Source organism: Rhinopithecus roxellana, chromosome 4 (assembly GCF_007565055.1).
Source record: "Rhinopithecus roxellana isolate Shanxi Qingling chromosome 4, ASM756505v1, whole genome shotgun sequence".
Lineage (NCBI taxonomy): Eukaryota > Metazoa > Chordata > Mammalia > Primates > Cercopithecidae > Rhinopithecus > Rhinopithecus roxellana.
Genome location: NC_044552.1, coordinates 87,807,613 through 87,821,636, shown reverse-complemented (window position 1 = coordinate 87,821,636; position 14,024 = coordinate 87,807,613). Strand labels below are relative to the sequence as shown.

The 14,024-nt window shown below is 39.6% G+C and overlaps 1 protein-coding gene and 1 pseudogene across 6 annotated transcripts in view; one reads left to right on the top strand and one right to left on the bottom strand.

The window, feature by feature from the left end:
* Positions 1–14,024, bottom strand: part of MYO6 (myosin VI) — a 172,062-nt gene that overhangs the window by 147,806 nt on the left and 10,232 nt on the right. The gene's annotated exons all lie outside the window — the stretch shown is intronic.
* Positions 4,639–4,738, top strand: LOC115897144 (annotated as a pseudogene).

The following is a 14,024-nucleotide window of genomic DNA, read 5'->3' as shown; positions in this document are numbered from 1 at the left end:
TAAAACCTAAACAAGCACTCAAAATGGAGAGTTTTCTAATTGAACTACGAAGAAAGTTTATCTAAATTAGGCTATTCAGACTTATAAAACTATCTACGAGAATGAGAAGGCTCTAAACTGTGTGACGGGCGAGCGTGGGGAATAGTGTATGAGTGTGTATACTCACATCAATGATCAAATGGCCTACCTACATCTCCAAACATAGAATGTAAACAAAGCAATTTAGGTAAGACATGAAGAATCTTTGTGACAAACAGGAGACAACATGAGGTTACAGAAACTTCACCTCAGAAGCTCATTAAAATAAGGATAAGACAAGTGAGTGACCTGTTTAGAGTGGTTTAGATACGGTAGGCCAGAAACAGAAAACCAGATTCAACAGTATTAGTTTCAACAGTAATTTCTACTTTCAAATTTTATATCAAGTATACCATTTTAATAAATTTAAATAATTCTTAAGTCTCCATCCCAGAGAATATTCTACTTTTTTATCTTCTCCACAAGAAACCATACATTTTAAAAATTAGTACACAAAAACTAAATTTTTAAAACATTCTGGTTACCAAGAGTTCCCTCAACACCTGACAAGAAAGTTTTTTTTACTTACACGATTTAATTTTTATTTTATTATTATTATTATTATTATTTTTTTTTTTTTTTTTTTTTTTTGAGACGGAATCTCACTCTGTCGCCCGCCCGGGTTGGAGTGCAGTGGCCAGATCTCAGCTCACTGCAAGCTCTGCCTCCCGGGTTCACGCCATTCTCCTGCCTCAGCCTCCCGAGTAGCTGGGACTACAGGCGCCCGCCACCTTGCCCGGCTTGTTTTTTTGTATTTTTTAGTAGAGACGGGGTTTCACTGTTAGCCAGGATGGTCTCGATCTCCTGACCTCGTGATCCACCCGTCTCGGCCTCCCAAAGTGCTGGGATTACAGGCTTAAGCCACCGTGCCCGGCGATTTAATTTTTAAAAAAGATAAGTAATTGAACTCCAGATTGGAAGTACCTGGAGATCTTTGAAAAAGTACTGATAAATACCACCCTCCAAGATATGGGACTTAATGGTTTAGGTTGTAGCACAGGTATCTCAACCCCAGAATTCTATTATTTGACTTCTCACAGTATCAAATGTGAATTCTATCGTTTTCCTGTAAATAATTATTTGGAAAGTCAACCTCAATTTCATTTATACTGCAAACAGGGGTAAGGGAAAGATTTCATACTGTCTTATAAAATTCGGAAGGATTCTTAATTGTTTAGGGTCTATCTTTGTATAACTCATTTTTTCTCTCTAAATTCTATTTAGAGAGAAATACATTTAGCATCTGATATCTAAATATAGATACTGCAGTTTTGATGAGGAACAACTACAGATAAATGTACCTTGACTTAAAACACATATTCAATATTCATTCTTTTCCTTTTGTTTATTAATTAAACTGCTGGGAGTTATATACACAATTTAGTGGAGGCCACTAAAAAAGCCCTTTGAAGAATCCTTTTTATTAAGAACATTTCTGGGCCGGATGCAGTGGCTGGCGCCTGTAGTTCCAGGACTTTGGGAGGCCGAGGCAGGCAGACTGCTTGAGCTTAGGAGTTTGAGACAAGCCTGGACATGATGAAACCCGATCTCTACAAAAAATACAAAAATGAGCCGGGCACGGTGGCGCGAGCCTATAGTCCCAGCTACTTGGGGGCTGAGGCAGGAGGATCACTTGAGCCCAGGAAGTTGAGGCTGCAGTGAACTGTGTTTGCATCACTGCACTCCAGCCTAAGCAACAAAGTGAGACCATCTCAGGGGAAAAAAAAAAAAAAAAAAAGTACTGCTATCTTATAGCTTATACATGTGTCTATCTTATAGCTTATACATGTATCTTGGGGTAAGCTATCAATACTACTCTTGTCAACACCACCAAACTCTTTATACTGTTATCCATCAAGATTCAGCTAAATTGCCAATGTGACATCAAATAATCAGGAAAGATAAATCAGTTAAAAGACATCTAGCTTTCAATTACACAATGATCATTAGAAAATGCCTATAAAACTAAAAGAGGCCAAGGGCATTGGCTCATGCCTGTAATCCCAGCACTTTGGGAGACCACGGCTGGTAGATTACCTGAGGTTGGGAATTCAAGACCAGACTATTTAACATGCCGAAGCCCCATGTCTACTAAAAATACGAAAATTAGCCTGGGCGTGGTGGTGCAAACCTGTAATCCCAGCTACTCGGGAGGCTGAGGCAGAATTGCTTCAACCCAGGAGGCAGAGGTTGCAATAAGTTGAGATCATGCCACTGCACTCCAGCCTGGGCAACAGAGTGAGACTCTGTCTCAAAATGAACAAACAAACCTAAAGGGAGTTAGTTTAGAAGTTTCAATATCACATACACAGCAACAAATACTTTATATAATAAACAACATGAGAACATTATTTCTGGCTGTTTTCAACTAGGTATCTTATTATGGAATCTCTCTTTGTATCTTTATGACAATCTCTCTGTGTTGGTCTGTTTTTACGTTGCTATGAAGGAATACTTGACACAGGATACTTTTTAAAGAAAAGTTTCAACTGCTTCACAGTTCTGCAGGCTGTATAAGCAGGACTGCAGCATCTGCTTCTGGAAAGGGCCTCATGAAGCTTACAATCATAGTGCAAGGCAAAGGGAGAATGGGTGGTGTTACATGGTGAGAGCAGAAGCAAGAAGATGAAGCAAGAGAAGCACTCACAGAGAAATCTACTAGGGTAGTGCGGAGGGGAAATGTGGGGTCAGAGCCCCCACACAGAGACCCCACCGGGGTACCGCCTAGTGGAGTTGTGAGAAGGGGGCCACTGCCCTCCAGAAGTGAGAATAGTAGAGCCACTGGTGGTTTGCATCCTGAACCTGGAAAAGCCACACTCAACTCTATTCTTTTTTTTTTTTTTTTTTTTTTTTTTTTTTTTTTTTTTTTTTGAGACAGAGTCTCACTGTGTAGTCCAGGCCGGAGTGCAATGGCACGATCTCAGCTCACCGCAACCTCTGCCTGCCGGGTTCAAGCGATTCTCCTGCCTCAACCTCCTGAGTAGCTGAGACTACAGGCATGTGCCACCACACCCAGCTAATTTTTCGTATTTTTAAGTAGAGACGAGGTTTCACCGTGTTGGCCAGGATGGTTGCGATCTCCTGACCTTGTGATTCACCCACCTCGGCCTCCTAAAGTGCTGGGATTACAGGCATGAGCCATCGCGTCCGGCCCACTCAACTCTATTCTTGAGAGCAGCAGAGGGAGCAGAGCTGCCCAAGACCTTGGGAGCCCACGACTTGCACCAGTGTGCCCTGGATATGGAATACAGAGTCGAAGGAGACTATTTTGAAGCTTTAAGATTTAATGACTGCCCTATTGGGTTTCAGGGGCCTGTAACCCCTTTCTCTTAGCCAATTCCTCCCTTTTGGAATGGGAATGTTTACCCAATGCCTGTCCCTCACTGTATCTTGGAAGTAAATAACTTGTTTTGATTTTACAGGCTCATGGGTGGAAGGAGATGAGTCTCAGATGAGACTTAGGACTTTGGTCTTGCTGGAACGAGTTAAGACTTTGGGGGACTTTTGGGAACGGATGACTGTATTTTACAATGTGAAAAGAACATGAGATTTGGTGGAATTATATGGTTTGGGTATTTGTTCCCTCCAAATCTCATGTTGAAATGTGGCCTCCAATGTTAGAGATGGGACCTGATGGGAGGTGTTTCAGGCATGCAGGCAGACCCCTCATGAATGGCTTGGTGCCACCCCCACAAATGAGTGAGTGCTCCCTCTGAGTTCACAAGAAAGCTGGTTGTTTAAAAGAGTGTGGCACTTCCCTCCTTTTTCTCTTGCTCCTGCTCTCACCATGTGACAACAACCACTCTCCCTTTGCCTTTCACTATGACTGTAAGCTTCCTGAGGCCCTCACTAGAGGCAGATGCTGGTACCATGCTTGTACATTCTGCAGAACACTGAGCCAATTAGACCTCTTTTCTTTATAAATTACTCAGTCTCAGACATTCCTTTAGAGCAACACAAAACCAGACTAACAAATTCTCTATGGCAAAATAGCTCATATATAGTTCATGTATTTTACAGCAATAATTTGCTACTACCCTTTGCTTATTCCCAAACTCACTATCCCTTGAAGGTATTAAAATGAATTATTGGCCAGGTGCAGTGGCTCACACCTGTAATCCCAGCATTTTGGGAGTCAGAGGCTGGTGGATCACTTGAGGTCAGGAGTTTGAGACCAGCCTGGGCAACATGGTGAAACCCCGTCTCTAATAAAAATACAAAAAATTAGCCAGCCGTAGTGACGGGCGCCGGTAGTCCCAGCTACTCGGGAGGCTGAGGTAGGAGAATCACATGAGCCCGGGAAGCAAAGGTTGCAGTGATCCGAGATCATACCACTGCATTCCAGCCTGGGTGACAGAGCGAGACTCCATCTCATAAAATAAAATAAAATGAATTATTTACACTTGGGGGAAAACTCTTTTGTAAAATTTAAAAAAAATCTTGTATTTAAATTCAGGTGCAAAATAGATCAGATTATTAACATCCAAATATTCTAAAACTACAGGTAAAACAAGTTATTTATGTATTCTGCAACACATACAGCCATAAAAACACTGAGAGGTGCTCAATTTGGCAGCACATATACTAAAACTGGAAGGACCCAAAGAAGATCACCATAGTTCCTGGGCAAATGCAAACTGGTGAAATGTTCCAGTTTCTTTTTTATTATTGCGGACACACTGGGCAGCTCTTCCAACATGTAATCCCAGCTACTTAGGAGGCTGAGGAAGGAGAATCACTTGATACCCAGAGTTAAGACCAACCTGGGCAACAAACCTTATTTCATTATTTTTAAAAATGGTGAAAGTGTTTTGGGAGGCAAAATATAATTTCTGTAGTAAATTCATTTATTTAAATCCAAGAAATTTCCACCAATTTAATTGTTTAAGAATAGAATTTGTGGCCAGGGGCAATGGCTCACACCTGAAGTCCCAGCACTTTGGGAGGCCAAGGCAAGCGGATAGCTTGAGCTCAGAAGTTAAGAGACCAGCCTGAGCAACATGGCAAAAGCCCAACTACAAAAATACAAAAATTAACCGGGCGTGGTGGTGTGCACCTGTAGTCTCAGTTACTCAGAGGCTGAGGTGGGAGGATTGCTTAAACCCAGAAGACAGAGACTGCAATGAGCTGAGATCACGCCACCACACTCTAGCCTGGGCAACAGTGAGACTCTGTCTCAAAATAAAAAAAAAAAGGAATTTGTAAATCATGTGTATTTATGAACTATATACTATTTATAACTATTATAGTTTCTAATTTACATCACTTTCAATGAAACATTTTTTTATTTTACATTCATTCTAATTATTTATTTATATTTATTTATATGTATTATTATTCAGAATGTAAAAGCTTCAGTGTCTCACTTAAAGACAGGAATGCAACACTCAAGAATAAATTGAGGGCCAGGCACAGTGGCTCACGGCCGTAATGCCAACACTCTGGGAGGCTGAGGTGGGGAGATCACTTGAGGCCAGGAGTTGGCGACCAGCCTAGTCGATATGGTAAAACCTGTCTCTACTAAAAATACAAAATCTTAGCTGGGCGTGGTGGTGCATGCCTGTAATCTCATTTACTCAGGTGGCTAAGGCAGGAGAATCACTTGAATCTGGGAAGCGGAGGTGGCAGTGCACCAAGATTGTGCCACTGCATTCCAGCCTGGGCGACAGAGCAAGACTCCACCTCAAAAAGAAAAAAAAAAAATGAATTGAGGAAGATGACACAAAAAATAAAAATACTGCAGCCAACACAAATGTCTGTGAGGATACCACAAACTGATTCAGCCCCTGTGGGTACAGGCCAAGAACTTTTTATTTCAAATTTTCAAATTATTGTGATGCCACTAATGATGTATAGAAGGTAAAATGAACAGCAAATTCAGAGGAAAACATAGGTACGCCCAGAATCTAATCCAATATATGTACACATATATTTAAAATATTTTTGCATTGCTTTACTCACTGACTAAAAAACATACAATAACACATAAATTGAAAGAAGACTGTCCTTTATTCGGAACTTGACCAAAAGGTGTTCATCATGCTGGAAAAATTACATTATAGAGCAATGCTAATAAAGATATTTGAGTCACCAATTACAACACTTGCATATTAGTCTAATTTACAGTTGCTGCATTCATGATTATTCTACATGTAGTTGTTAGTAGCATCTGACTACTTTATTCTGCCTTGTAGCAGAGGAGTGTGTGCACCTTCACAAACTGAAATAAACAATATATTTAATGTAATTACTATAATTAATAATTTAATAAATTTCCTTTATGTTAGAATACTGTATTAATTTTTAAATGTATATCTGTATATGCATACATACATAAAATATACACACACACGTATATGTGTAGGTAATACTGTCTACTAGTTTTTTTCTTTTTTTTGAGACAGAGTCTAGCTCTTTTGCCCACACTGGAGTGCAATGGTGTGGTCTCTATTCACTGCAACCTCCACCTCCTGGGTTCAGGTGATTCTCCTGCCTCAGCCTCCCAAGTAGCTGGGATTACAGGCACCCGCCACCCCACCCAGCTAACTTTTGTATTCTTCCTAGAGATGGGATTTCGCCATGTTGGCCAGGATAGTCTCGAGCTCCTGGCCTCAAGTGATCTGCCTGCCTCAGCCTCCAAAAGTGCTGGGATTACAGGTGTGAGCCACCATGCCCAGCCTGCTTTTTTCTTTGAGACAGTGTCTCACTCTGTTACCCAGGCTGAAGTTCAGTGGTGCGATTATATCACACTGCCATCTCAAACTCCCAGGCTCAAGCAATCCTCCCACTTCAGCCTCCAAAACAGCTGGAACTAGAGGCAATGCCACCACGCCCAGCTAACTTTTTTTTATTCTTAGTAGAGAGGAAGTTTTGCTATGTTGTACAGACCGGTCTTAAACTACTGAGCTCAAACGATCCTCCCACCTCAGCCTCCCAAAAGTGTTAGATTATAGGCATAAATCACTGAGCCCAGCCTTTTCTTTTTTTTTTTTTTTTTTTTTGAAGTTCTTGCTATATCGCTCAGTGCAGTGGCATGATCATAGTTCACTGCAGCCTCAAACTCCTGAGTTCAAGCGATCCTCCCACCTCAGCCTCCTGAGCAGGTGGGACTAGATTCATGTGCCATCACTTCTGGTAATTTTTTTTTAAGAGGTGAAATAAATAGATGAAACTTGATTCTAGAGCACTGGATAAGAGTTCAGAAATATCTTCCCTACAGAATTTTATTATATTATAGCACAAAAAGAAACATTTATTTTTGGCCAGATACAGTGGCTCATGCCTGTAATCCCACCACTTTGGGAGGCTGAGGCAGGCAGATCACCTGAGGTCAGGAATTCAAGACCAGTCTGGCCAACATGGTGAAACCCCGTCTCTACAAAAAATACAAAAATAAGCCAGGTGTGGTAGTATGCGCCTGCAGTCCCAGCTACTCAGGAAGCTGAGGCTCGAGAATCACTTGAACCCAGGAGGTGGAGGTTGCAGTGAGCTGAGATTGCACCACTGCACTCCAGCCTGGGCAACAGAGCGAGACTCTGTCTCAAAAAAAGAAAAAAAGGAAAATTTAAAAAAAGCTTATTTTTTTTAAGTCAGAGTCATATATGTGAAATTACCTCTAAATTTTTTAACTGCACAAAACTGACAGGAAAAATGAACTCCAAACTAAGAGACTTATGAATTAATTATCTTTTCTGTCAGTGGTTACCTATCTGATCTTTTTTTTTTTTTTTTTTTTTTTTGCACCCGGCCAAACCTTCAAGTCTTTTAAGCCCTCTAAACCAGTTTCCTCAAGTTCTTGTATGGAATTGGAATTAAATTAACTCTAGGATAATGTCCAATTCTAACATTCTAGGTTTCTACCTATCTAGTATTCATGAAACCTGAACACATTCACAACTCAGGAGGACAATTATTCAGACCAGCAGTTCTCTTTATGTATAGCCAATGGACCCTTTCAGAGGGTAAAAAAGGTCACAACTATTTTCATAATAATACTGAGACATTTGTCTTTTTCACTGTGGTTACATTTGCACTAGTATCAAGGCAGTGGCACCAAAACATACCAGTAGTCACTGTACTTAAAGTTATAATGATAAAATTTGAGCCTTCAAGTGAAAAGCACAAAAGTAGACCTTCTATCTGCCCCCGTGGCTATAAAAGCCTTCCAATAATTAAAGAAGTTTATACTAAGAATATAATTTTTGGCCAGGCATGGTGGCTCAAGCCTGTAATCCCAGCACTTTAGGAGGCCGAGGTGGGCGGATCACGAGGTCAGGAGATCGAGACCATCCTGGCTAACATGGTGAAACCCCGTCTCTATCAAAAATACAAAAAATTAGCTGGGCGTGGTGGTGGGCCCCTGTAGTCCCAGCTACTCAGGAAGCTGAGGTAGGAGAATAGTGTGAACCCGGGAGGCGGAGCTTGCAGCGAGCCGAGATCGCGCCACTGCACTCCAGCCTGGGCGACAGAGCAAGACTCCGTCTCAAAAAAAAAAAAAAAAGAATGTAATTGTTTGATATCATCTAAATTTGAAAGATCTGCTAATTTTTGTATTTTTAGTAGAGACAGGGTTTTACCATGTTGGCCAGGCTGGTCTTGAACTCATGGCCTCAAGTGATCTGCCTGCCTCAGCCTCTGAAAGTGCCTGGCCTAGATCAAATCATTTTAAAATTTCTAATACAGTGAATATTAATAGATATAATCCACATAAACAAAATCTTTATGTGGTCTTCAGTAATTTTTAAATGTGTAAAAATGTTCTGAGATCTGAGATCCACTGATCAAACAAAACCTTACAAAGCCTCTTGCTAGGCAGTTTATACCCTCTAGTAATTCACAATCTAGTTAGAGTAGACAAGAATGAAGGAAGATACACATACATCACATAACCTCTGATGTACATTATAATACCAGTATAATCCCAAATAGTAAATTTGTGGTGGCTACTTTCAAAGATTTAATTCAAGCAGGTACTGAAAGATGGGTAAGAATGACTAAAGAAAAGTGCACTCCAGACAAAGGGTTTGTTTGAACAAGACTAATGAGAAAGGAGAATGGAGACATGTTTGGGGAAGAGGCCAACAGGGCTAGAGCGAAGGAGAATGGCAGAGTGTGATGAGTGCTATAGTGAAAAAGTGGGCCAAGATTAGGTCACGAAGGACTTTGAATCACACAATAAGAGTTTAGAGACCAGCCATGGTGGCCCACATCCATAATTCCAGCACTTTGGGAAGCTGAGGTGGAGGATCACTTGAGCCCAGGAGTTCGAGGCTGCCATGATCTATAATAGTGCAAATGCAGTCCAGCCTGGATGAGAGTGAGACTCTATCTCTAAAAAACAAAAAAAGAAATAGCTGAAGAGGCTGGAAAAGAATAATGCTCTAAATGAGGCCACTGGATCTATTAATTAGGTTACAAAGTAGTCACTGTTGAGCGTTTACAGACAGAGCACAAATCACAATGAGTCTGGGATCAAGACCTCATTAGCATTATATTAACTACAGGAAACAAATATTTTACCCAGGGTTACACAAAAATGTTTTTCCAAAGAATAGTTTGTCTTTCAACTATAAATTTTTAAGTTATCGCTCTAAAATTTTTTATTTTCAGATAATTTATTTCAGAATTATAAAATACTGATTCTAGCACTTAAGTAGAACTCTAGCATTTACCTAATGAATTTTATAACAAAATAATATACTATGGTGTTACATACTGAACCTCAACCTACTGCTCAAAAGAATATTATTCTTACTGTAGATAAGCCTACCAAAGTACATTTTAGTGCAAATCCAACAAGTGACATTTATTCAAGGAAAAAAATTATTATTCAATCCTTTTTTGTTAGTAATATGAAGTACAATGTAAGATCAAATTTCATTTTGGCATGTTTATATCGCTAGAACTATGTTTATGCAAAAGTAATATGTGAAAAATCCATATTTTATTAATATAATCTAGAAAAGCAATCACTTGTTTTATACAAAGATTCTTCTCTTTACAAAAGAAATTATCACTGAGATCCTTTAAATACGAAGCTTTCCCAGAATAATAAAAAAATTATGCCGGGCACGGTGGCTCACACCTGTATCCCAGCACTTTAGGAGGCCAAGGGGGGAGGATCATGAGGTTAGGAGTTCAAGACCAGCCTGGCCAAGATGGTGAAATCCCGTCTCTACTAAAAAAATACAAAAATTAGCCAGGTGTGGGGCAGGTGCCTATAATCCCAGCTGCTCAGGAGGCTGAGGCAGGAGAATCGCTTGATCTCGGAGGGTCGCGGTTGCAGTGAGTCGAGATCACGCCACTGCACTCCAGCCTGGGCAACAGAGTAAAACTCCATCTCAAAAATAAAAAAAAATAAAATAAATAAATTACAGGTCAGATGCAGTGGCTCACGCCTATAATCCCAGCATTTTAGAAGGCCAAGGCAGGAGGATCACTTGAGGCCAGGAGTTCAAGACCAGCCTGGGCAACACAGTAAGATCCCCGTCTCTTCAAAAAAAAAAAAATTTAAATTTCAATTCAATTCATTATTTAATTTACACAAAACTTTACAGCAATACATTTGCCTAAAGCACATACATCAAGTATATAATTATAACAGGTATATAACTAAAACAGGTAGTTGTTAAGAGATTTAAAAGACAAGAGCTGTAGACAATGGCTTAGATTTGGGTCTAGGAGTTCTCCCCTCTCTCATCCACTGGCAGGGGAGGCTGGAGCCCTGTGTAGAGCAGAAATCTGAGAGTGAGTCTGGCTCAGAAGGAAAGTGGGTATCACAGAAGAACTGTCTCCCCTGGACTTGAAAGTGGGCCATAGATGCACGATTGTCACCATTTTACTATTCTTTGTGTAGGCAGATAAAAACAGAACAGATTAACCCTTAAGGGATTTTCAAAGCTCTGAGTGTTTAAAAGAGCATACAGAAAAAGTGAGCTTAGAATTCTAAATGGAGCACAGACTCTGGAGCCAGACCATCTGAAAGCATCTTTTGACTCTACTCCTTACTACTTCTATCACCTTCTCAAATCACTTAGACCTCAGCTCTCTCAGCTATAAAATGGGATAATAAGAATAGTCACCTCATAGGGTCAATGTGAGAATTAAATGAGAAAATAACTGCAAAACACTCAAAGAGACGGTATATAATTGGCCCTCAAGAATTCTTATAATCATGGCCAGGCGCAGGGGCTCACGCCTGTAATCCCAGCACTTTGGGAGGCCGAGGTGGGCAGATCATGAGGTCAGGATATTGAGACCATCCTGGCTAACACAGTGAAACCCCATCTCTACTAAAAATACAAAAACAAAATTAGCTGGGCATGGCGGCGGGCGCCTGTAGTCCCAGGTACTCGGGAGGCTGATGCAGGAGAATGGCGTGAACCTGGGAGGTGGAGCTTGCAGTGAGTTGAGATTGCACCACTGCAGTCCAGCCTGGGAGACAGAGTGAGACTCCATCTCAAAAAGAAAAAAATTGTTATAATTATACTGTGCTAGGATGATTTTAGATCACTCATTCAGTCCATCATTACAATATACTGCTACCCCAACCCATCTGACATAAACCTTTCACTGTTCAATCATGCTGACCTACTCTGTTGTCCACATGTTCTGAAAATACTCATCTATATCAGTGTTATATACTAAACAGCAGAAACCTAGAAAACAGGATCAAAGTCCATGATACTCTGGGCCAGTTCCAGAAACACATCTTTAATAAATAATAGCTCTCTGTATACAGTTGCACATCTGGCAAAAAGGGGGAAAAAATGTGTGTGTGTATGTGTGCGTGTGTGTGTGTGTGTGTTTTAACAGCCCATTTGCTAACATACTAGCATCACTGTATGCAGCCACCAGGCTATCTCCATTTTTACTAATGACTTACTAAATCACCAAATTGGTTTATAAATTCCTAACTTATCCTCACTTTCCTTCAAAAAAAAAAAAAGGCTTATTAGTAGAATGCATCCCCATAAAATATAACATTAAATTCTGATTGAAATAAGTACTTTCTGGTTGCTAAAACATCTGTCATGACAGCTGGTCATATGGTCAAACTCATTCAATTTCCATCCTTCTTTTCCCTCCTCCCATACATGAAAGAAAATCTTTCTTTAACATAAACCTCTTTAATTAGCTATTTGAATACGTGATGACTAGTTTTTCACTTTACATTCATCTGTTTTCTCCATCATCTCAGTGGCCAATACAAGCCACGGTTTTGTTCGAAACATCAAGCACAAGAATAATAAATACATAAAGTATTTTCTTCATTCTTCTCATCTTAAAGATCAACCATGATGAACGAGAGCAGAGAAACTAATACATTCCTCTTCAAAACACACACAGGTTCTTTGTTCTTCCCCCAGATACTAAGACCAAAAGGATAACAGACAGCAAATCATGCCCACAAACCAAAACACAGCTGGTTCATCTAATTTTAGAAAAAAAATAACAAGGAAGAAGAGAAAAGTTCTTTCTGGAATAACTCAATCCTCAAATCAAAGAAATTCAAAGAATACAACATGGAAAAACTAAGAGCCTCAAATATCTCCTGCGGGATACTAATTCCATCAATGTCAAATCCAGATAAACAATATGTTTTTAGAAGATCCCACAAAAGTCTGAAATCACTCCTTTAAAAAAAAAAAAAAAAAAAAAAAAAGCCCACTTACAGAGAAAACATCTAAATGGTTGGTTTCTAATCACAGGTGTACAGGTCTTATTCAGTTGATTCCAAACCTGTTTCTCATTTTCACCATACGCTTTAAAAAAGACAAGCTGGGAAACACATTTGTTTGTTTTTTTAACTCAGTTATAACATTTATATCCAGAAATATACTTTATTTATATGCTAAATTCTCACAGCCAGATGTTTATTAATTTGCTCAGCCCTGCACAATATGGCTCTTCCTTTTCTGGAGGTCATGAACAAGGCCCTCTTTAGCTGCTGCTTAATCTGAGTAAGATCTTGTACTTCTTTTTAACTGGAATCCTCAAGAGAAGAAAGAAAATATAAGTCATAATCTCATTGTTTTGGGGGGAGTATTACTTATATCCCTAGAATCGTTCATACCATCTCTTTAAGAAGAGAAAACATTTTCTTTAGTAACCCCTAAGGAATCTATCCGAAATAAAGAGCACAAACTTTTCGCCAGAACTAAGATTAACTAGGTAAAATCGGCATTAGCAAAATATCAGCTACTGCATGATAACAGCAAATTGCAACAGATTTATACAGAAATTTAATGTGTCCTCAAAAGGACTTCGGAAGGATGAACAACTATTTCCCAAAAGTCTTGTTTCCATTAACTATTACCATATCAACACTATGTTCTAGCGTTCTTGTTGTCAAAAAAAATCCAGGTGAATACGAAGTATAAATACCAGAAAAGCAAAAGACTTATTGCCAAAATATTTTTAATTTAGTCACTAAAGATTTTTAATGAATGAAACATGTATTCCACTAAACCAGGACTGCCTAGTGAAGAAAATTTCAGAAAACCTCAGCAAAGTGTAACAATGTATTAACAGAAGTGCTTTGTGTTAACAGACCTAGATTATGTTTCTTGTTGGGTTATATGGATCATCAAAAGTTCCTAAAATAATTGTTCGGTTAAATGAGAAAGTGATTAAACTATTTCTCAAAGCATGTATAAAACAATTAGTCCCAAGCATTTTGCAGATGTATCACAATGCTACAAGTTTTTTTAAATGTACCAAGGAAATGCTACAAATCCCGAAAAGTTCTAAATAATGTCCTAGTTAATCTCCATTTGCTCCCTTACATCCTCAATTCCTTCTCTGCTCTTGCACTGGAAGAATGAGCCTTAAAAAAAAAAAAATCATTTGGGCTCCCCAGCTGGGTTCTAGTAAAGTAAGTCACTGGTGGAGACTTGGAGGAAGAGGGAGGAGAGATCAGGGAACCTCCCTTCATGCCCCTCCTG